Raw genomic sequence first — 26,097 nt, 5'->3', positions numbered from 1 at the left:
GTTTAAGATATAAGTTAATTACGAGTTCCACTTGGATTGGCCTTGGGTTAACCCACAGTACATGCATTGACAATGACAACGATTCTTTGCTTTTCATTCCTCGGTCTCCATTCGTCGTTAAAGGTTTCTGACTGTTCCAGTTCACACGAACTGAACTTTTAAGTTTTTGTAATATTTCATTGGCTTCCTCACAATACAATAGTTTACTAACTGTTACGGATGTATTGTTTTCTCCTTCCAACTCCATGACTAGTGATATAGGCTCCCCTTCAACCTGGATGCCTATTATTGCAGGAATGTTTTTGTGCGTGAAAGCCTGCATTATTTGTGCCTGTGTTTTGCATCAGACATTGTTTTTCTACCACCTGTATCTTTAATCTTGTGAATGTTTTTAAAACGCACCTGCCATATGATCCATGTCCTAGTATTAATTCCTTTTCATTGATTGGGTGAAGCTCAGATGGATCAATTAAAGTGACAGGGGGGAATTTAGATGGTCCTGATTTTGTATTCTGGTGTCTAATCTGGAATAAAGTAATAATTATTTTGTCATAAACAAAGAATCAAGATCACCTTGAAAGTGAAGCAAATCAGCTTGGTAAAGATGCACTTGTTAGATTTTGTCATAACAGTTATTGGTGAACTCTATACTCTTCAAATAATAAAGGAGTCAAATCAGTGCCTTCTTCAAGTGTCTCCTTGACTCTCATGTATCCCAACCGACTCTATGTAGTCTATGCGGTTTCATTTCCTTGGCATTTTCGTGGTACTTATTGATGCCCATGGGTGATAATAAAAATATTTTTTGGTGTAAAATTGAATGTCTTATGAAAGATGCCAGTAGTCTGAAGCATTAGACCCTTTGTTGCCCTGCCCCCTGAGGGCACTACTGAGAGAGATACCCAATTGAAGAGGGTAGGGCAAGAAAGAATCCAACAATTCACATTCATAGCTTAATGAAAGGGGACATGCTCAAAGTCCAAAGACTTTTCAATTGAAAGCCATTACCTAGCTGTCTGGCATATTAAAAGAAATGAAGCCATGAAAATATCAGCACATTGCCCTTTTCTGTGTTTTTAATCTCTGTATGGTCCTTCATAATGGTTTCTGAGCTGTTCTTTTGTGAAAATAGAGTAAGAATTTGGCAACTTTGATAAAACAAAGAGGGGGTGTTGTGCATTATGCCATGAAATTCAATAGATTTCGTCATAAGAAGTGGAATTTTTTGGGCCGCATCCCCCGCCCCACTCCGTATCCTACCACCACCCCCCACCCCCGGCCCCACTAAATGTTTTGACTCCTGCCCCCGCGGAACTTTGTAGACTACACGATAGACTAATCATGTTTACCCATGTCGTTCTCTTACAAACTGCTCTTCTACGATGCCTATTTTCTTCTATATTTGCGCCAAGAGAGCCTTACCTTGTTTTGGTCCAGGGTCCTTTTATTCTGTTCGGCTAATGCTTTCCATTTGCCATAGTAAATTCGCGCCAATCCTTTGGCACGAGAATACGCATCTCTTTCCTTTTGTGTTCGAATTTTTCTGTTCTATTCCATAGCGGTCCTTGACAACCATTTTCTTTTGCTTCTTTCGTTTCGCATCCTGCGTTTTTCCTCAATTGGATTTTGTCGAGACTTACGTGGCATGATCCGGCTCTTTCGGAAGGGCGCGGTTTCTCTCGATCTCGCGATTGCCACCACAGTGGCAGTGCGTGTGCCCGCGTTTCCAAATTCGAATGGCAGCGGCTTATCGCAAAACAATAAAACGAGAAAAATTTACAGGAAAAGCTTTGTTCGCTTTGAATATCAATATACAACTAGATCTACGAAGGGTGATGAAAAGTTAAAGTATAAGCTTTATTTCGTGCAATTTACCTGCAAAATTATTGGCAATTGTAAACCTCCTGGTGTAAAGTTGTAATATAATTTGTATTTTCCACGTGTTCCAATCTCATCGGATCCAATGATAATCAGGCTTTCATAAGCGCCGGCATGCCGCAGAATTCTTTAGCTCTGATTTCTTTTCTCATTACTTTGCCGATTACGTCAGTGCAGGTAGTTCGAATTTCCTGATTTCGTTCATGTTTTGTTAGAAAGTTTGACAAGTGATGACTTGTCGCTGATACGTAACATTCCTCCTTGTGAAAACTGAGTCAGTGGAGGTGGTTCGGATTTCCTGATTTCATTCATGTTTTGTTACAAAGTTTGACAAGTGATGACTTGTCACTGATACGTAACATTCTTCCATATGAAAACTGAGTCACGTTTATTACGACTTGATGACATGAAGCGGAAAGCATAGGTGACGAAACCTGGAGCGCAAACAGATACTCCAGAAAAAGCTCTCACAAATCCTTAGAAAAGTTTTCTAAGGATTTATGAGAGACACCGGGAGGTACTTACAGTAAGCGTCTTTTCCGTCCTGTCATCCGGTTACTTCAGGTTAATCTTTCTATTTTCCATTGTGTTATTAAATTATTTATAAATTGCGTACGTTGAGCGACAAAAACTTAAAAACCGACATAGAATATAATTACACATAAAAAAAACTAAACACCAAGACAAACAAAAAAAGAAGAATAGACAAACAAAAAAACAAAACAAATATAATTACACATAAAAAAACTAAACACTAAGACAAACAAAAAAGAAGAATAGACAAACAAAAAAACAAAACAAAATTACTTGCCTCTCCTGGGTATTAAAATACTAACTGGCCTAAAGGATAGCTCAATGGTGCTCGCTAGAGAGGTACATTCAAAAACACTTGAAAATTAAAGGCCTTTCTGATCTTCGTGGGAGTCGATTCTCAATACTTCAGCGGTGATGTCTGTTTCAAACAAATTTTACCGACAACAGTCCATGTCTTACCATTTCGACATTTTTTTTTTTTTTCAGTTTTCTCGCCTCTTTGAAAAGCTCGGCTCTCCACGCCGTTAAATTTTCATTAATTATCTTCTCTGATCCTACAACTTTCAAGTCAGCATTTCAAAGATTTAATCTAGCTTTGTATAGTTTGCTCTTTGCGTTATAATTGCTAAATCTGGCGATGATAGGTCGGGGCTTGTCTTTGCTTTTCGTGTTCATTCGATGCACAATGTTTATGTCGCCGGGTGTTAAATTTACTTGTAGAAGTTTTCCTAATGTAACAACATTCGCTACATTATCTTCTTCTTCATGTTCAGGTATTTCGTGTATAACCAGATTGAAGTTTCGAGTATATTGCTCAAGGTCATCATGTCTTAAGTTTCTGACTACATCTCAAGATAGTCGACGTTGTGTAAGTCATTGTGTAAGTCGTTGCCATGGTAACAGCCGTTGCTTGAAAACCAACAAAAACCTACCATTTGACCATAGGTTGAAAAGGTGTGAGGTAAATTGAAGCAAACCTTCCATGCAAAATATTCATTTCAAAAGATCCACCCAAATGCCAGAAAAACTGCCTCTAGCCTCAGTGCGAACGGTGCCTACTAATACCGAAGTATCTTTGTGCGGTTTATGACCATGCGAAAAAAGGAAGATTTTACCAAGAGCTATTGGAATCCAAAAAGAAAATTGGGGGTAACCGCGCATTTTGCAGAGATAATTTTAAAAACTCTTCTAAGACTTTCTGTGACAACTGCTCCATCTTTGCGATGTACACTGATCTCCATCTTGTATAATTGAGATGGTCATATCTTAATAAAATGTGGATGTGATTGAGCCAGGTTTCAGCTGGCACAGTTACTAAGAATTCATGTTCCTTCAAACTTATCAAGTATACTGCGGATGTTTAGGTGTAAAACAGAAAATTCGCAAGCGGTATCTTTATCATGTATGAAAAGACAACAAACATAAGTTCTTGACACAAACTGCATGCATCAGTAAAATACTGAAAAACCAGTAGCCCAGATTTAATGGGAACAATTTTTTCGGCTTGATCTGAAAGAAAAAAAAAACACCAAAGTTGACCCCGTCAAAACTATTATTATTTTTTTTAACGCGTTTTAATTTAAGAAAAGTATTTTCCGCCATCACAAGGTCTCAGCATTGGACAAATAGTTAATAAACCATTTAAATCTTGGCCGGTAAAAACGAAGAGATGACTTTTCAATCGACGCAACCTCTTTTCGTAAAAAAAATATTTAATTAGACGCTACATAATTGACAAATTATGTACGTACGCAAATAATTGACAAATTACGTGTCAACTGCCTCGGTTACCTCAATACTGGCTATTTGTCTGGTCTCTTTGAATAAATATTTGACGAAGTAAAACTTTTTCAATTGAAAGATGACCTGAGTATATATTTCGTCGAACGAACCTCACCTGGATTTAAAGCAAGTTCGGAAAATATTGATGACCCTGAATAATTTCGGTTAGACTGCCTAACACGGGATGGAATTTTCGTGACTAGAAAACTTGATGTCTTGTTTTGCCTTAGCGAGGTAGTTTTATCATGTGATCAAAGAAATATAATATGATATGACAGTTTAATTTTCTTTGTATAGGTAAATAAAGTAGCCTGTCCTAAAATATATTCATTCTTCTACGTTTGGAATAGTTGACTTCGAGTTTTGAAATAAGAGATATAAACACTCAAAGGTTGAATTTTGGACTAAAAATGACCTTTTATTTGATGTTATTTTCTATCAAACATTTGGCTATTTTCAGCAAAATGATCATTTTGACATTTCATGGGAGCTTTTTTAAACATTATTGAACCGAAAATTCCCTTTATTAAAGTTATTATAAAAAAAAATTAAAGCCCTTGACGCTGTGTAGACGGGCAAAGTGCCGTCGTCGGTGGTCTGGTGGGAGGGGTGATCACGCTCCCCTCCATAACTCCGAGAATATGAAAGCCATAGGAATGACACTTGAGGGATAAATAGTACATCTAAAGATCAAAGATTTTTTCTTCGAGGTGTTGCAAAGGGAATTAAATTCTCTTTGGACCAGTTTGCAGTAGACTCGGGGAGTTGACAAACGTTCTTCGCTCTATCCCTATGAAACAATCTCTCAAATATTTTCGTTATTTTCTCAGTTGGGTATAACGCAGAAATATCCCTTTCACTAGGGCAGTATCAAACTTGGGTATTCAGTGCTTGAATCGAAGGGGAACTCCACTGAATACCAAGAGTTACAAAACCGTGACAAGGACAAATATGTCATTTGGCGCGTGTGAAACAAGGTCAGCTAGGATTTTCTGCAAGCCGACAACAGGGCGGAAAAAGGAGAACAAAATTCCGTTCTCTGAAAGTTTCTGTAAGAGCGGTGAAAATCGATTTGATTTTTCGTTTTATTAAATAAATCTGCTGCTAAAAAGAAATGCCAGATATTTTATGTCCTCTAAGTTATATTATCTTCGGTTCATTAATACTCATCGAGGTATGTTGGTGGGGGCACCCAGAAGACCAAGGAAGCGTGATCTTGATAAGATTATGAGAGACTCCTCGACCCCCAACCCGTAATATAATATTCATAACGAAAAAATAATCAAAACTGACCGTGCCTTTCAGGCATTGACGTTAATCTTTTTTATGCAAATGTTTTCGGCAAACATGTAACAATGACTTGTATATACATATTTATAATCCATCAACTAAAATCCAAAACGTTTACATTAATAGTTTTCCTCCTTTTCGTATCCGCGAGGATCTGAGCTTTTGAAGCTAAGAAAAGCCATTTGTAGGTATGTACGCCTTTTATGATCTTTACAACCCCGGTCGTAATTGTTTGATTGCTGAGGGATATTGCTTTTGTATTAATTCATTTCATAAAAAAAATAACAAATATCACTGTCATAGGTTAGGATTAGTACTGACATTATTTTATGTGTATTTGTAAAATGGAAATAATTGTATAATGGAAATAATTGAAGTAGGCGTTAAATTTCACGGGAAAATATCAAGGTGACGAGATGAAACCGCATTGCTGAGTATTAACCATCCACGGTAAGTTTTATTGCGCAACCTGGGTCTATTTGTTTTACACTTCTCACAAACGATTTTCGTCACTTTTACGCCTACGTACAGAATATCACGTCCCGGGTTACACAAGAACGAGTTACCTCTTACTCTCGCTACAGGTTAACGCCCGATTAGAAGCATGAAGATCATCCTATGTTCAAAGTCGTGTGGTCAAAGGTAAGTATGTCCGTCTTATTGTAAAACTAGAATTTTATTTTCTATCGTGTCAAAAAGTCGGGAATTCATCATGGAGCTATTAACGAAACCAAAAGAGCCGGTGAAGCTTGCTACAGAAAGAAATACATTTAAAGATGGAAAACGCCTTTGTCCTACAACTGCTTTATGAAGTAGTTTTCCATTACTGATGATAACATTGAAAAGTAGAAGTCGGCTGTCGTCGAATATCTTTATTTATCTCGAGGGTAAACAGCTTTTCTTAACATTTATTTCAGAATTTCGAAGATAAAATTATCGCATATTTTTAATACTTGCACCCGTAAAATGCACATGTTCCACTTTTTTGGGACTATATATTTTAATAAGTGGATAAAATTGCTTTTATTTTTGGATACGTTGTTTCGAGCTTTGAATGAGCTCAGCATTTAATGCCGGGTTTTATTAGACGAGCAGGGATGGCGCAGTGGCGAGAGCAATCGCCTCTAACCAAAGTGGCCAGACTCTATTTGGTTCCCGAACTCGGCGTCATATGTGGGTTGAGTTTGTTCTTGGTTCTCGTCCTTGCTCCGAGAGGTTTTTCTCCGGGTTCTCCTGTTTTCCCCTCTCTTCAAAAAACAGCATTTCCAAATTTCAATTCGATCTGGAGAGTGTCCCCATACTGTAAAGCGCATTTGATCATCTCTTACATGGAATTATACGCTATAGAAATCTTCTTTTACTTGTTATTATTGTTATTATTATTGTATAATGGATTTTAAATTTGGTTCACAATAGTAAGAAATGTAAACATTTCTGCCTTTTAAAAGGATTATCTTCGTTTTAAGGACAAATATCCTTTTCTGCCATTTGTATGTCATACCTAGCGAACAAAGACTTCCTTTTTAATTTGTGCTAGTTGTTGGCTCTGTCATGTTTTTTAAGTACCTTTAATGTTATTCATGATACTATAAATACTTTTCTACTCTATGGAGCTGTTTGAAAAAAATTAAAATTCCTATCGTCCTTGCGAAAACGAATTGATAACTCTAAAAAAATTTAAAAGAAGAGAACAATCTGGACATTATTCTTTCGTGATTCTCAGAAAACGGACAAAATTAAAATATGGTATGTTAAATATATATTCAAGCCTCAGGTCAGTAATATAATTATATAAATTTAACAAGTCCAAATTTTATTTCCTCGCTGACTCTTTTTTCCTTCACTAAAATAAAGAGTACACTAGCTAGTGAAAAAAAAAACAAACGCAGGGGATAAGTTGAAACCACAAGTTGAGGTTTATATCAACATCATGAGTGGCACGGATACATTAAATTAATACTGCAACTATAATTTGTGACGTCGTTTAAACGTAGAGTGGCAGTTTCTTTGTTTGTATATAAGACAACGAGGATATTTTGAAGACCAGTAGATTAGGCAAGTTTCCTTTTGCTGAAAACATTAAAAACCAGGCCCTGGAAGAGTCACCTTCAAACATATATGATAAAGAAGGCCTTTATGTTTTATCTTATTTGTTTTGTTTGGTGAGCCACATGAATTTTAACAATATAGATATAATGGACGCACAGTATTGTTATATTAAATTACTGAATGTGTTGCATGACTTTTATTTTGAAAATATAAAAAAACAAAAAACCAACATACGAAGAAATAATGGTCTTCGAGTCTCGTAAAGAATAAAAACATTGATGTCAATATTTCTTTTATTTTATTTGAAGGTGATAAATTAAAACTGGTGTCAATAAGTTTCATGAGACAACCTTAAGTAAACAGGATAAAAAAAGACAGGTGAGTAAATATGATGTAAACGTTCAATATTTTATCCATTATACCTTTTTTATTAAAAAAAAGTTAAATTTTACTTTTACAAACGTCAGCCGCTACAACACAAGAAGCAACATTTCTTATCCAGTCAAATGGGTTTATGATTTCATCATAATTCATTATTTGTAAAAGGTTGCCTCGGAATTGTCACCACACCGTGGTTTGGATATGTGTTCTCACTTACCATGAAATTTTGCCAACTTTAGCTTTGAATTTCTCCAAGAATTATTGATCGTTTGAGAAGCCATATCAAACACTCGAAAGTGTGTTTCATCAGATTTCCAAACACCTGAAGTCGTTTAAATAAACTCGGCTGCGCCTCGTTTTTTCAACCTACTTCTCAGTGTTTGGATATCTGATGAAACAATTTCTCGCGTTTGATATATGACTTCTTGAACGAGAACTCACTTTTTATTAGAATGTATTATATCAGGGTCCCCGAGCTCTGCTTTCTAAGATTGTAAGACCTTACTTTTCCAATACATTTCAATACATAAATACATTTAAATACATTTAATTCCCATCCAACGTATAAATAAATCAATAAATAAGTAAATTAATAAATAAATAAATAAATATAAATAACTTATTACTTCTAGAGCGCTATTTACAAAGACAGGTCAATAGCGCTTTACAATCAATGTATCTAGGATTTGTAAAAACGTATTGACGTAACGCATCACTTTAAATCTGTTATTTCAAGAAACAGAAGCCTTCACTTCAAAACTTTTTCCAAGAAACGTTTACTCTTTGAAGAGAAACCCGACACCATGAATAATTCCACAAGCATGACTTGGCACGAGTCCTGCCAGTACGTGTCAGCACTCTTCACTACAGTTATGGCTTTGATTAGCGTAGCAGCTTTCATTGGTAACCTTCTCGTGATGGCTGCAGTGTACAAGACTCCAAGCCTCAGAACAAGCGTCAACTACTACTACGTCAGTATGGCGGTTTCTGATTTCATGTGCAGTATTACAACATGGCCTCTGTACCTGACTGATGAGTTAATCACAAGAGGTGGAAGTCTGATACAAGGTCCTCTGGCCACAATTGGATGTCAAATAGGGGTGTTTGGCAGAATGGTGTCTCATTCAGTATCCATTCTTAGCTTAGTACTTATAGCAGTAGATAGATTCATCGCTGTGGTGTTTCCGTTGAAAGCTACTCTGCTTACCCGTAAATTAAGGATTGGTTTGATATGTGCAACATGGGTTATTTCAGTGGCGTATTATATTCCTGATATTTATTTTTCGAGGGTCGAAAAAGTAGGTCAGATAACGTCCTGTATATTCACCTGGGATGGTTTGGGAGTGTTGGTGTACTACGGAATAAGCATAGTTATTTTTAATGTTACACCAGTAGTAACATCTGTCGTGATCTATTTTCGTATAATACGTGTTCTACGCCGGAGACTAAAACCAGAATGTATGGATAGAAACATTGGTGACATGGAAAACAAAAGAATCAAACAGCACCAGAGTGTTATGAAGATATTTATTTCGATTGTTGTAGCATTGGTAGTTTGTTTTTTCACATTTGGACTGTATACAACTTTAAGGGTGCCCTTCTATGATTTTTTTCTTAGAGATAAATGTAAGGTTAGTTTAGGTTTTTGCTACTTTGTGTTTCCGTTTCTAAACACAATGATCAATCCCATGATTCTGTATGCGTTTAGTACTAATTTCCGCCATGCTATGCATAAGGTGTGTCCCTTTTCTCTTGGCAAGTGCTTCTCATGTTACAAAATGGAAAGCATTTCTGTATACAGAGCAGATGACAGCCTGCCACGACTTGTGTCGTTTAGATCGACAGAGACGTCCTTTATAATAAGTTGAAGTAAGAGCCGAGAATCAGGAAGCGGAAACCGCAGGAACGACCTTACAGGCTTTCTTTAAGATGTGTTATTCGTTTACAATTTTCATATAGAAACTCTTTATTAGTATACGATAGTAAATTCCAATCGAATAATTCTTTTTAGAGAACGAAATCCTTTAAGGCTAGAATGACACTATATGGCTCTCGTATTTAAAAAAAAAGGGAACGATCAAATGCAAGAAATGATAAACCGAAAAACAAACAAACAAACATAAAAAAAAGGAGCACAATGACTGTAGTTCTGTATATAGGTAGTTATGATATGGTTGTACCATAATATAATAATAATATGTACCATAATAATTATACCACACTGATGAAAAATTACTCCACTATAATCATCCAAGAGCGGCAAATTAGTCTTTACATTGTGGTGGAGTGGAGTGCTACTATCCAAGTGCAAAGGCTATCTAAATTTTTTTTATAACTGCATTCAACGTGGATTCGTAATTCCCTAACCGTAACTAGACCTTTGGGTGGTGTAGGGGGAAGAGACCTTGAACATTTATAACTCGCTTTTAATATTTGAGCTAACACCACCAAACATTGCGATCTTTTATGAATTGTCTTGAGCAATCTGGAGTGGCCGATGTCAATTTATTTACACTGGAAGCTGCATTTTAACAAGCAGTTTTTTCACAAAATTGTAATATCCCTGCTTTTCGTGAACAAGTGTTACCACCGATTTCATTGATACGCGACCCTCTATTCCAGGGTCGCGTATCAATGAAATCGGTTGTAACTTTCTGATAGTAACTTTTATGTTTTATATCATTTTAGGACTCTGTTAGTTTCGATTAGTTTTCGGCCAATTTTTGACGGGGAAATCCAGTAATACAGGATAGCCGTTGTATGAAAATGATGACGTAATTCCAACGTCATATAATAATAATAATAATAATAATAATAATAATAATAATAATAATAATAATAATAATAATAATAATAATATGACGCCATCGCAACCGTCGTGGACCTCAAATGAAAAATTCTTCAACGTACTGTTTATTCTCCAATCAGTTATAGGCCTAAGGCAAACGTCGAATCTTAGTCGAAGTTAATTCGTCGAAGCTATTAATTTTGAAATAGGCACATGAATGGTGCGACGTTTGCCGCAATTAAGTTCGACTCAAATTAATTGGTTCGACTCCAGCATAAGTTCGACTTGCCAAGTCGGATAATGCGACAGTGGTTCGGCGTTACAGCATACGGCCGTTCTAAACACCCGCTGAACTCAATTCATAAATCATGCAAATTACAAAATAATTGATTCAAATGTGATGGACTGCGCAAACGTCACAAAAATACCGACTCCCCCATCTGCCAAACGCTATTTCCCCCCCTGACGAGCATGCGCTGTACAAAGACAATTTCGCGACCAGAAATGGCGAACTGTCGAAAGCCATTGCTGACATCGCACAGCGCGATGGAAATGTGTTTTTCGTGTTTCATGAGCACTAAATATAAAAGATTGAAATGCAAATTGCCTATTTGCAATAAATGCTCAGTGTTTGAATCTTCTCTTTCTATTTTTCGCAATAAATTGCCAAAGAAAAGCACGACGAGCACTGTATTTCGGCATTTCGCTAGCAAGTCCTAGCAATAACTAGCCGCGAATCGAGTGAATAGGGACCTTACGAATGCAAGACGGTGATGCCAACGAAAACGTCATTTGAAAGTATAACTTTATTTCATTTGTGCTACTTCGCGATTATTTTAACTCATTCAACTTGTACACAAACGACAAACTACCCAGGAACCAAATTGGTAGGAGTACCGTTCAAGTTAAGGAAGAGAATGAAAAATTCACTGTCGTGTGTTCACGTTCTCCACAAAACCCTGAATTTGGTCATTTCACGCTGTTGTTTTGCAGGGGACGACAAAGAAATGTACCAAAATGTAAAACGCACGTGCAGAGCGATTGTTTTTGCTCATTAAGCCTTTTGTGTTGTGGCGTTATCGCCGCCGTCGCCGTGGTGTTTTCGTAAGGTCCCTAATAGCACGGGGACACGTGCTTATTCCCGTGTTTCACAAAGTGCAACTTGTGAATTAGGGTCTACACAGGTTCGACGTTTGCTACCACACTGGAATTAAGTCGACTCTTTGTCGAACCTATTTTTAATAAATTCGACGCGACTTAGATTCGACGTTTGCCCTAGGCCATACTCTCGCAGTTATGGAGCTGGAGCGGACCCCGAACTTTAAAGCCCGGTTTTGAAAAACAATTCATTTTTTTAATCACCAATGAAATTTAGAAACAAACGAAATCAGCTTTTACAAAGCACATTGAATATTACAGTGTGACTCTGATAAGCTGACAGGAGAAGTCTATTTCGTTCACAAGAGCGTCTTTTTCACAGGAAAAGTACCCAAAAGTAACTAATTCTTCCCATAACTGTTTTCTGCCATATTTTTCACAATACACTGCGACTGGGTATCGACTAATTGTTCAAAACTGACAATTTAGTTGAGGAACCCTCTCACACTAGGCTAATCTTCCTGTGTTAGCTGTTTATCTATAATGTTCATTGTAGCACAGTGTCACACCATATTAGGTTCGAAAGGCAAATAGTGAGAGATAATAAATAGAGGGAAAATATTATTTTTAACAAAATAATATCCTAATACAAAAAGTCACAGCCGGTTGTAATGCCTCATAACGTGTCGCTCGACAGAAGATTGCTCGTTTCAATAACCTACTTTGGACTTCGGACTGCTCTCGGTTCGTTACCGATTCTTTAGTCTCCGATAAACTTATTGGTCATTCTTACTGTGTTTTCCGGTTTTCTAAATTCTTCCTTTGTTTATTTATTTTTAATTATTGCAGTACAAAAATGTTTAACAACACTTATTAAAAGTATTACATCACTTCACTACTAACCACCGTGATTACGACATTAACATTATTCATGACTACTAAGAAAAAAAAAAGAATTGCATTGTGCAGATTGCTATCACGCGTTGAATATGCAAAGGCACTATATACTACTAATACAAGTATGGTAACAGGTTACAAAACCCAGAAAGACTACTTAATTAGGTAGTGGGGAAAATAAGAACAACAACTTTAACGGAACTCAAAATTACCGCGTGCAGCAAGTTTTATTGTTATGTTATATTGGAGTAGAATTAATAAAAGAGGTATTCAAGTGCATGGAGTTTCAAAAGCTTTCTAAATGTTTGCAGTTACTATTTGTGGTATAAAAAGGACGGTTCCTCCTTTTGCTACTGCGCAAATGTTCTGCGCATCTCAGGATGGTCCAAGTCCTTCTGATTTCTTAAGGACGGTGCCTACTAATTATTCCAAGAGCTTTCGGAATCTCTCCCGTCCCCCCCCCCCCCCCCAAAAAAAATGGGGATATTACCGAGCATTTTTCAGTGCTAATTAATGCCATACATTGTTATGTATTTTAACGCTTTTTACAGTTATTTCTGTTTAATTATCCCCGAAAAATGCGTTAGAAAGATTGGCATATTAATGAAACATTGACACCCAAAGATAAAACGATGCCCTCAAGTCTAAGCCTGAATAAACTTTTTTTGCCGTGCCAGGTGGAACAACACATGATCGCAGTGAAGTCACAGCATAGCAACTGGACTAAAAGAAAGCATCAAAACGGTTACTCAAATTTGTGCAGTATATCGGTTTTTGTAGCAACAAAGCTGGTTTTGTTTCGATTATTTAACTGAAAAATAGTCGTATCTATGACAACAAAAATTTTCCCTGTAGCCGTCCGTTCTTCTTCAAAACACTTGCCGCCACAAACATTAGGACAATTTTAATTCTTACTACGCCACTATTACGCATGTTTTAAGAAAGAATCTTGAGGAAAGTTTAAGGCCATGAAAAAAATTAAAAAAAAAAAAAAAACTCAAGAAAACTAAGATAGCTGCACAATAATGTCAATCATGACGTGAATCCCTGTCAATGGAACGTCATCCGACACCAAAATTTTTCAAAATACTTTGTAACTTGTAAGCTTTGTTGTCTTAGCTGCCGCAATGCTTATGTTTCTGTGTAGGAGAGGAAGCAGTAGGAAGTAAAAAGCCCGAGGTAACTACGGAGTAATGGATCCCGGAGAAAAGTACTTAAGACAAAACTTAGAATTTAGAACCACAAACGCGAAATTCCTTATTTCCTTCAAATGCAGTTTTTGAAAACCTTCTCCCACATTCTCTCTTGAGATCAATGTTGACTAGTAAATGCTGAGAAAATGGCTTTTTCCTGGTGAACCTAAAAAAATTAACCAAGACTTCCGTCAGTAATTGTTGATAGAATTATGATAAATGATCGATCACCGATCTGAAATACGGTTTTCATAATGGAAAATGTATCGCTTATCTTTACGAAGAAATCTTACAAATACAATCATTTCCTTTGATGCGTTTACGTTAATGGTTTTCATGCAAATGTAATTTGCGGCAAACAAGTAATAAATTGCCTGTCACGTTAAGAATACCATTTTAGCCAAATTTTTCCTCATTTTTGTGCTACGCGACTTTCAATAGCATCTACAGCTAACTGCAGGAAATAACCATTTTTACCTCCAACTGGCCTTTTCAGGTATTTACAACATTACAATATCGTTCTAACTCGATTCATTCAAAATGGCAATTACCTTTGTAATTGCAGTTTTCAGTAATCATATTTTTATATTATTTTAGAATTTAATGAATAGCACTGTGACACTTTGGGATTTATTTTTGAATTGTTTTGTTAGGAACAGTTAAATTGAGAAAGGTGAGGCAGGAGTTGAATTTGGCAGGAAAATATTGAGATTTTAAGACAATGCGATATTTAACAATTTTTCCACGAGCCCGCGTTAGATATGAGATGATGGATAGCCAACGAGGCGCCTAGCGCCGAGTTAGCTCTAATCGTCTCATATCCAACAAGCGCTAGTGGAATAATGGTTTTATTTAAAACAATCAAGAATTGTTGCTAGATCTTGCTGATTTTACTTTAAAATAACAAGCAAGACAATTTAATGGTCGCTATTTCTCGGGCATGGTATAATGGCTCACATACTATTTTGTACCCGGGAGAGAGTTATTTTCTACTTCCTAAAGGCGAGTTTCGTCACTGTAAATATTGTTCGCCCACAGAATGTCACGTTTTCGATAACATTAGAACGTGGTAGCTTCTCTAGAATATTTTGATCCATCAAAACATTGGAAGCTTTCCTTCATTATTTTGTGTTAGAATTTTAAAGACAAAAGCATCATGTATGTCATCGTTGGTATATGCAAAATGTGCATCCATTACTCGAGTATGCTTGAGATATGTATGAATGTGTTCATGAGATGTCATGCATTTCTAGCACATTTTAGTAAAAGAAAAAGATCGTTCGTTCGTTCAGTGAGAATTAAGATTTGAATCCCTCTGATACGAATGCTCACAGGCTTGGTGCCAACTCTTTCGGCTTGGAGAACTGAATGCGTCTTCCTCTTGGTGCATTAACCTTCAGCCTATTAGCACAGGTGTACATCTAGTACCTTAAGAATGATCAGCCTCCGTGAAAAAAAAGGCACTGTGTACCATGCTAAATAAATAAATTGAAATATTTAATTAAATTCAAAGCCAACGCGTCAAAACGAATACTGAGTTTTTTCGTTTGCTTTTTGTTTATTTTCAGATCAATAAAAGAACTTCGGTAAAAAAACGTTTTGCCTAGAGCCTTTTGACAGTTGAAGGTAACAAGATTGATATCACGCCATGAACAACTCTACTCACGTCACGGTGCCGGAGTCCTGCCAGTTCGTATCAGCATTCTTCACTACAGTTATGGCTTTGATTAGCGTAGCAGCTTTCATTGGTAACCTTCTCGTGATGGCTGCAGTGTACAAGACTCCAAGCCTCAGAACAAGCGTCAACTACTACTACGTCAGTATGGCGGTTTCTGATTTCATGTGCAGCATTACAACATGGCCTCTGTACCTGACTGATGAGTTAATCACAAGAGGTGGAAGTCTGATACAAGGTCCTCTGGCCACAATTGGATGTCAAATAGGGGTGTTTGGCAGAATGGTGTCTCATTCAGTATCCATTCTTAGCTTAGTACTTATAGCAGTAGATAGATTCATCGCTGTAGTATTTCCGTTGAAAGCTACTCTGCTTACCCGTAAATTAAGGATTGGTTTGATATGTGCAACATGGGCTATTTCAGTGGCGTATTATATTCCTGATATCTATTTTTCGAGGGTCGAAAAAGTAGGTCCGATAACGTCCTGCATATTCACCTGGGATGGTTTGGGAGTGTTGGTGTACTACGGAATAAGCATAGTTATTTTTAATGTTACATCAGTAGTAACATCTGTCGTGATCTATTTTCGTATAATGCGTGTTCTACGCCGGAGACTAAAACCAGAATGCATGGATAGAAACATTGGTAACCTGGAAAACAAAAGAATCAAAGAACACCAGAGTGTTATGAAGATATTTATTTCGATTGTTGTAGCGTTGGTAGTTTGTTTTTTCACATTTGGACTGTATAAAACTTTAAGGGTGCCCTTCTATAAATTTTTTCTCAAAGATAAATGTAAGGTTAGTTTAGGTTTTTGCTACTTTGTGTTTCCATTCCTAAACACAATGATCAATCCCATGATTCTGTATGCGTTTAGTACTAATTTCCGCCATGCTATGCTTAAGGTGTGTCCCTTTTCTCTTGGCAAGTGCTGCTCATGTTACAAAATGGAAAGCATTTCCGCATACAGAGCAGATGATAGCCTGCCAGAACTTGTGTCGTTTAGACCGAGTCATTTTTAATTGGTTGAAGAAAGAGAGAAAGAGGAAGCGGAAACCGCAGGAACGACCATACAGGCTTTCTTTAAGATATATAATTCATTTACGATTTTTATATAGAAACGTTTTAGTATACGATAGTAATTTCCAAATCAAGAAAATTTCTAGAGAACGAAATCCTTTAAAGACAGAATGACACTATAATTGGCTCTCGTGTTAGCAAAAAGGGAACGATCAAATGCAAGAAATGATAAATCGAAAAAAAAAAAACCAAACAAACATAAAAAACAACCAAAAAGGACCACATTGACTGAAGTTCTGTATATAGGTAGTTATGTATATAGTTGTACCATAATGCAATAATAATACCATAATAATTATACCACATGCACCAATGATGAGCCTGCGGCTCGTCTGCCACTTTTTTGTTCTTACCACATTTTGATGTCATCTGTGATCGATTACTGAACAGACGCACGGCAACTTGGAATCTATTTGTTAAATACAAGATAGCTGTCGTATGGAAATGATGACGTTATTACCACGTCACATGACGGCATCGCTATGGTCGTGGACTTCCAACGAAATATTTTTCAACGTACTATATATTCTCCAATCAGTTATATTCTCGCAGTTATGGAGGGGAAGCAGACCCCAAACCCCGTTTTGTTATTCACCAATGAAAATAAGAAACAAACGAAATCAACTTTTACAAAGCACATTAAATATTACGGTGTGACTCTGATAAGCTGACAAGAAGAGTCTATTTCGTTCATAAGAGCGTCTTTCTCAAAGGAAAAGTACCCAAAAGTAACTAATTCTTCCCATAACTGTTTTCTGTCATATTTTACACAATGCACTGCGAGTGGGTGTCGACCAATTGTTTAAAACTGACAATTTACTTGATACTTGAGGTACTCCCTCACACTAAATTATCAGCTAAACTTTCTGTCAGTTAAAGATAACGTTTATTTTAGCATTAAATTTACATGACTACTCTAGCAGTGGGTTATGAAGTGACAGTGTTCATGTTTATTGTGTGAGTCAATCGTAATACACCTGTATGTGTCTGTGTATATCTTTGGTTACATTGTATACACTCAATTGAAAAAAAAACCCCGTTGTGTGGTGCAACGTGTAAATCGTAAACGATACGAAATGAAAAAATTATGGAGTATTCTAACTAACAGGCGCATATTTCGTGTTTTTGTTATCTTCGTCCGCGAGCTCTGAAAACTGCACGTACTTTTTATTTCTGAAACGAAGAATGCAAATAGCTCATAGGTTAAATTTTTCCCAGAAATCTGTTGGATTTTATCGTTCATGGTTTATGCCTTTTACCTGAAAATATAATTAACCTTTTAACAATCGAGTGTGTGTTTATAACACACCTTGAGCATACCAACGTCTCCATAAGTCATGACGTCAGGCATGCTCGATTGAAATAAGGTCATTCTATAATCATTAAAGAAAGGAATGTTATCAATACGCAAAAATGTAACCAAAAATATAAGACAGCTGTTTATATATCATGTTGACAGTAGTACAGTATAACAGCATATTAGGTTCGAAGGCAAATAGTGAGAAATAATTAATAAAGGCAAAACATTATTTATAACACGATAATAACCTAATACAAAAATGTCACCCTCGGTTGTAACGCCTCATAACGTGACAATCGACAGTAGATTGTTCGTTTCAGTAATCTGCTTTGGACTTTGGTCTGAGTTCGGTTCGAAATCTATTCTTTAGTCTCTGTTCAACTTATTGGTCATTCTTACTGTGTTTTCCAGTTTTCTAAATTCTTTATTTATTTAGTTTTAATTATTGCAGTACAAAAATGTTTTAACAACACTTATTAAAAGCTAGCATTACATTACTCTACTACTAACCACTATTACTAGATTAAAAACGTTATTTACAACTCAGAAAAAAAAAGAACTTCATTTTGCAGATTGCTATAACGCATTGAATATAAAAGACACTGTGTACAACTGATACAAGTATAGTAACAAGTTACAAAATCCAAAAAGACTACTAAATTAAGTAGTGCGGAAAATGAGAACAACAGCTTTAACGGAACTCAAAAGTACCGCTTGTAGCAAGTTTAATTGTTATAGTAATTTGGAGGAGAAATAATAAAAAAAAGGATTAAAGTGCAAGGAGTATGTTCCAAAAGTTTTCTAAATGTTTGCAGTTACACTGTGGGTTAAATTTTCGTCTTATGGTCTTATTTCTCCGTATTATGGAGTAATAATCCAAGGGGAAAAGTATTTTTAAAAGACAAAACTAAGAATTTAGAACCACAAACGAGGAATTCTTTATTTCCCTCAAATGCAAAACCTTTCCCCTCATTCTCTCGTGAGATCAATGTTGACTAATAAATGCTGAGAGGAAAATGGCTTTTTCCTGGTGAACCTTAAAAAAATAATAATCACCAAGACCTCCGTCAACGATTGTGGATAGGATTATGATAAATGATCGAGCACCAACCTGAAATACGATTATCATAATGGAAAATGTATCGCTAATCTTTAGAAAGAAATGTTACAAATGAAAACAGTTCTCTTTGATGTGTTTACGTTAATGGTTTTCATGCAAATGTTATTTGCGGCAAGCAAGTAATGAATTGCCTTCACGTTAAGAATACCATTTTAGCCTAGATCCAAATATTTCCTCATTTTTGTGCTACGCGACTTTAGTTAGTATCTAGCTAGAGCTAACTGTAGCAAATAGCCATTTGTACCTCCAACTGGCCATTGTAGGTATTTACAACATTACAATATCGTTTTAAATTGATACATTCAAAATGACAATTGCCTTAGTATTGCAGTTTTCAGTAATCATATTTTTATATTATTTTAGAAATTAATGAATGATACTGATACTTTGGGAGTTATTTTTGAATTATTTTGTTAGGAAATGTTAAACTGAGACAGGTGAAGCAGGGGTTCAATTTGGCAGGAAAATATTGAGATTTTGAGACGATGCCATATTTAACAATTATTCCACGAGCCCGCGTCAGATATGAGATGATGGATAGCCAACGAGCTGCCTATTCAAAGGGCACACTATCTTCTCAGTCACTATCATAAAGAACAAGAATTCATATTTCCTAGCTGTCCTAGCCCATTCCTTCACTCCAAATCAACTGTCCACCCAGCCCTGGCTTTGCGAGGTTTTGCGAGTCACGTATTTCTAGTCTTAAGTTTATTGTCGTTACTTTGACATTTTCATAAACTTTTATCATTTCTTTTTTGGGTTTTATTATCTTAAGTATAATTACGATGGGTTTTAAAGGTTTGAAGAACTCGAGAAAACCAAGATGGTGGATCCAATATGGCGGCCGCGAAAAATTAATGACTTAATTTCCACATCAAATGAGGAAATAGTCTTATTTTGTGGATGCCAAAGAAAATAGTTTAGAACACACAATTTACCGTCGAGATTTCATTATCATGGCTTGAGTGCTCCTGAAGTTACGAATGGGGAGCACGCTTACCTCCGAGGTTCAGGGTTAAACTCCACAACCCGTAATTACAAACAGCAGCTAATTTGGCAGCGAAATTACATTATTACACTAGCACTTTTGGCATAGAAAATGCAAATTGGAAAAAGAAAACTGTTGTAGAATTCCGCTACGCCACAGAAATGATATTATCTTGTCCCCCAAAACCATTTTTTCTTAAGAGGCCGTTATTGTAACAAACATCGGCTATTTTATTCGTTAACGAAGATAACAACAACGTTAAAAGCTTAGAATGTTACGAAATGTGTAACGGTCAAAATGTAGCTAGGTTTAAGAAACACACCATTAGCCAGGAAACAAGCATTAATATAATTTTGAAGTACAATGAATAAGTAGTTTCGAATTTTTGAACTGTGTCACTGCATATGGAGACACTTTAATATTATTTTAATTATTCTGAAAACGTGCGTTGGATATGAGATGATAGACATCCAATCAGGTGCATATAGTGCCGAGTTGGCAATAATCGTCCCGTCTCAGACAAGCCTAAGTAGAATAATTATTTTGTTAAAGACCGCCAAGAACTAGTTCTAGATCTTGCTTATTTCATTTTCGACAAAGACCAGGAAACGATTATAGTCAACCTACGTCACGTGCGACCGATATTTTTCAAATTTGAACGGAGTTTTGGAATTTCCATGGCAGTTTTGAACATTGCTAGCGAGATTTCAGAGTTCCCGCAGAAATCTTTCTATTTTATTGACGTTATAAAGCTATGAATTTTTTTCTTACATTACAGCATTTTTTTAATGGTTTCGGAAAACAAAGGTTTCCCGATAAAACTTGTTTCCCGAGTAGTTTGATTTTTTTTTTTCAGTTAATGCGTTTTTTTCTTCGGAAAGATTTCCAGAGAAATGTTGAAGATTCTATTCAAATGCCAGAGATTACAAAAAGGAATTCGAATGTTCATTTGATTTTCGGGAATACTGGTCTTGTGGTGACGTAGGTATGAATAAAACAGTGCAGCTACAATCCTAGACAAAAATGGCTGACAAAGAGTTTTGAACATTTAGAACACATTCGTGGACTTGTAATCGACTTTGGGTGCAAGATAGTAGACAGGTAGCATTATGATAAAGTGGTTGAGTCAGCCTCAATTATAATATGACATTGCAGTAATATCTTATGAAATGAAATTTAATACAAACATTTCACTTGAATGTGTTGATGTTAACAGTTTTAATGCAAATGAATTGTATATTATATTTATTTAAAAATCTTATTAACTAAAATCCAAAACATGTGCATGAATTGTTTTTAACAAAATTCCTGTCTTTTGAATGGCCCATCTTGGTTAAATTTACTTAAAAGTAAACGTCGATTTCTTATCACGCTGAACAGGTTTGAATGGGATAAAAACAATATCTTGTTGGTATCGCGGGTCATTGGTAATATCTAGTTTTCTCGACTTCAGCCATCTTGAAGCTTCTTGTTGCATGACTTTTCAAATGTGAAAAGAAACAGAAAAAAGGAAACAGAAAACATGACAACGGAAACAAGACAAAACACATTATTTTGAATCTGTTACTTTCGTGTAATTTTTGTTTCGATTTTGCAACCCGCTTTTTACGAACAGCCTGAGGTCATTTAAACGAATTTAAATATATATTTAAAAATCTCATTATAACTAAAATCCAAAACATGTGCATGAATTTTTTAAATTTCTTTATTTCTTCCCACGCCTTTCAATTTCAGAACTAAGAAACAGTCATTTTTGTCTCTGGTTCGTCATTTGTAGGTATGTATACAACGCCACAACTTTGCTTTTAATTCATTGATTCAAAATGGTTATCCCTTTAGCACTCGCAGTTCTTATCGTATTTTCGTTTTATGACAAGATAGAAATTAACAAATGGCGTTGTCATGTTTAAAGAATTATTCTGGCAATATATTTTAAGGAATAATAAGTCGTAATAGCTGAATTATGATTTGAATTTGACAGAAAAAAATCAAGATGTCGAGATATGGATTGCGATATTGTTGACTAAAAATCTACGCCAAGTTTTATTGTGTCCACTGGATCCAATTTGTTTACACTTCCTCTGAACAAATTTCCTAAATGTAAATATTGCTTGCCTCCAGAGTGACTGAGGTTTCCGCTAACGTTAGAATATGCTATTTTCTATTCTAGCAACTAACGAATGTTCGATTGGCGACAACGAAGACTACCTGTTGAAGAAGGGTGGTCAAAGGTAGGTTACGTCGTTGCCATCATGAGATGCCAAACGAGTAGCTTTATCAGTGCTTTATGGCCCTATCGAAAGAACCCCGGAGCTATTCCTGAAACAAGGGAGCCAGTAAAAGCTTTCCGCAGAAAGAAGCATAACTGCCGTTTGAACCGTTTTTGTCAAAAGACTTCTTCGTGAAATAATATGGAACAACTAGTGATAAAATTGAGCTCTCAATTGTTGAAGAACATCTCAATCTGCCAAGGTGTCAGACGAAGTTTTTTTTCGTTTTAGAATTCCGAATATTAAAGTACTATATACTCTTTACTGGGGCGCGCATCTACCGGCCGGGTTAGTAGTTTAGATTATGTCAGTGATAGTGAACAGTTGCATAAACTACTTAAGCTACATTTTTGCAAGAAAGAAAAGCTTTTCCTCTAGTAAGCGCTAGGCATTTAAATGCTTTAATTTGTTTGTGTGTAGTGAATTTCAAAATATATACAAGTAACAGTTCTCTTTGACCACATAAATGTTTAGCTTAAAATCCTGGAGAAAATGAACCAACATCTCTAAATGGAGTCAAAAGAAGGAGTAGGGAATTATTATCTGATGATTTTTCCAAAAGATTATGAAAACTTAGCCATATGGTCCACTAAATATTCAAGCCTTAGGTCAATAATTTATGTAATTAACTGAAGCCAACTTTTTTCCTCACTGAGTCATCCTTATCTTCACTTCTGTGAAAAAGACGTACCCTCCTATTACAGGAAACACTTGCAATAAATTAAAGCCATAATGGTTAAAAGTGGACCGTAATGTGGACACCGTGAGTGAAAAACAGGAAAAAAAACCCAGTGTGGTTCTTCAAACAAATTAGAGTCATTTAAATACGATGCCAACTACTTTTGTTTGCACAAGTGAACGATGATATATTGATGACCAATACTGAGTTAGTGCAAGGAAGGAAACACTCTTATATAGAGGTCAACAAATTTATCCCGTCCGAAAAGAATGGCCTTCAAATCATATGGCACAGGAAGTCTTAGGGTGATCTTATTAGTTTTAATGTAAGCCCAATAAATAAAAAACGACTTAATGAAGTGCATCTACAATATTACCCCTGGATTTATTGAAAGATATACAGAGAAACTTTCTATTACGAGGCCTTAAAACGTGCTAACATTAAATGTTCTCACAGAAGTAAGATACTCGTCTCAATGTTAACAGAACTCTACAACGTGTACTTAATATTAAAGTATTATTTACTCTTTACTGGGGCGTGCATCCACCGCCCGGGTTTTGTTTACATTATATCAGTGATATGAACAGTTGCATAAACTACTATAGACTACATTAGCTACATTTTTGCAAGAAAGAAAATGTGTTCATCTAGTTAGCGCTAAGCATTTAAATGCTTATTTGTTTGTGTGTAATGAATTTCAAAATTTCCTCAATAATAGTTTGAAATCTAAACATTTCCTGTCTTTTGAATGACTCATCTTGGTTAAATCTACCTGAAAATAAAGGTCGATTTCTTATCACGCTGAACAGGTTTGAATACCGGACAAGGATAATATCTTGTTGGTATCGCGGGTCATTGTAATATCTAGTTTTCTCGTGGTCAGCCATGGTGAAGCTTCTTGTTGCATGTTGTCAAAAGTAAAAACGAAACAGAAAACACGAAAAGGGATTAGGAGTCAACACCTTCGATTATATTGCCAATGAAAGCACTTTTTGTATTAACAGATCTCTTTTACCACATAAAACGTTTAGCTGTCACATCCTGGAGGAAATAAACTAATGCCTCTAAATGGATTAAAAGAAGGAATTGGGAATTATTATCTCCTGAAGTTTCAAAAGACAACTCGCCATATGGTCCATAAAATATTCACGGCTGAGGTAAATCATTTATATAAATTATCTGAAGGTAACGTTTCCCTCGCTGATTCATCCTTATTTCAACTTGTGATCTGCTCTTTAAGAGACGTACCCTCTATAATACAAGAAACGCTTGGAATAAATTAAAGTCATGACGGTTAAAACTGGAAGAGAAAAACAGTGTGGTGCTTTGAACAAATTTGAGACAATTAAACACATAATGTCTACTACTTTTGTTTGCACAATAAAACGATGACATAGTAATGGCCAATAAGTAAGGAAAGCTAATTCTTGATGGAAATAATCTTAGAGACCAACGAATTTAACCGGTCCGAAAAGAATGGCCTTCAAATATATATATTGCGCACTGAAAGCCTTATCGGGTGATCTCATTGTTTTTTTTGATAAGTCGGAAAAAATAAAAGCCACTTAATCAAGTGCATGACAATAATTGGCAGGTATACAGTTCCAACGTGAATTAAAGAAAATAGCACTTGTTGCAGAAATCGCCTTTTGTAGTTAATTTCTGATAAACAAACAAGGCTTTCAACACTTTTTTTTTCAAATAATCGCGTAATTGTACCAAAATTCGCTAGCTTACTGATGCTCATCATTTGCTCTAATTGTCATTCATTACATTGTCAAAGCACTTTTTTTATAAGTAACAGTTCTCTTTAACCACATAAAACGTTTAGCTTGAAATCCTGGAGAAATTATGGACTAATATCTCTAAATAGAGTTAAAGGAAGAAACTGGGGATTACTATCTTGTGATTTTCCAAAAGATTATGAAAACTTACCATATGGTCCAAAATAAATATTCAAGCCTGGGGTCAATGATTTCTATAAATCAACTGAAGCCAACCTTTTTTCCTCGCTAATTCATCCTTATCTTCACGTCTCTGTAAAATACGTACCCTCCTATTACAAGAAACACTTGCAATAAATTAAAGCCATAACGGTTAAAACTGGACCGTAATGTGGATAACGTGAGTAAAAAAAATAAAACAAAACAGTGTGGTTCTTCAAACAAATTAGAGTCATTTAAATACGATGCCAACTACTCAATGTTTGAACAAGTGAACGATGATATATTGATTACCAATAAGTTAGGCAAGTTTATTCTTAATGGTAACACCATTATATAGAGGTCAACAAATTTATCCCGGGTCCGAAAAGAGTGACCTTCAAACCATATGGCACAGAAAGCCTTAACAGGTGATCTTATTAGTTTCAATGGTAAGCCGGATAAATAAATAAAAACGACTTAATGAAGTGAATGTACAATATTACCCCTTGATTATTGTTATTTATATATTATTTATATTATACAGGGAAACTTGCTATTATGAGGCCTTAAAACGTGCGCGCTAACATTAAACGGTGTCACAGGAGTAAGACACTCGTCTCAATAAACAGAACTCAACGCCGTGTACTTAACAGTAAAATTCTAAACTTACACAGATTAATTAAAGACACGCGATATCATTTCTTAAACATTATTTTAACCCACATATAACTGGTCAATACAACTGAAAAAGGTCAATTTGGCAGTGTTTTTATTTGTTTAGGTTATCGCATATAAATCATCTCTTATTTATATAGCTGTAGCGTCCCTAAGGTTATTCAGTCTTCCCATAATATTGCTTCGGTTTGGATAATTAGCAGTTTTTCATATTTTCTTTGAAGGTGACATTTACGGAAAACTAATGGCAATATTTCTGAAGGGACAACTTCAAGTCAGAAGATTTAATAAGCCAGGTGAGCAAAAATAATCCATTGCATATTTTTGTTTCCGTCAAAAACAATTTAAGTTTACATTTGATTTCACATATTTCACGAATTCCAATTTGACCTGGAAACAGTGGACGAATAGCCACTCTGTGGATGTGCCACTAAAATTTCCATTTATTTTATTTATTTCATCTCCTTCAAAGCAAAAATTAGCAAAAAAAAAAA

At 35.7% G+C, this 26,097-nt stretch overlaps 1 long non-coding RNA gene across 2 annotated transcripts; it reads left to right on the top strand.

The window, feature by feature from the left end:
* Positions 1–6,037: 6,037 nt before the first annotated feature.
* On the top strand, positions 6,038–18,621 carry LOC146481505 (uncharacterized). 2 transcript variants are annotated; one of them, XR_014864415.1, is made up of 4 exons: positions 6,053–6,126; positions 7,842–7,911; positions 8,651–9,886; positions 16,792–18,621. It is a non-coding gene; the product is annotated as an uncharacterized LOC146481505 (long non-coding RNA). The 2 variants fall into 2 exon arrangements; XR_014864414.1 differs by lacking the exon at positions 16,792–18,621 and having other exon boundaries at positions 6,038–6,126; positions 8,651–10,466.
* Positions 18,622–26,097: the final 7,476 nt, after the last annotated feature.

This window comes from Pavona decussata, unplaced genomic scaffold (genome assembly GCF_977016875.1).
Source record: "Pavona decussata unplaced genomic scaffold, jaPavDecu1.1 SCAFFOLD_49, whole genome shotgun sequence".
NCBI lineage: Eukaryota > Metazoa > Cnidaria > Anthozoa > Scleractinia > Agariciidae > Pavona > Pavona decussata.
This window is presented reverse-complemented; position numbering and strand designations above follow the sequence as displayed.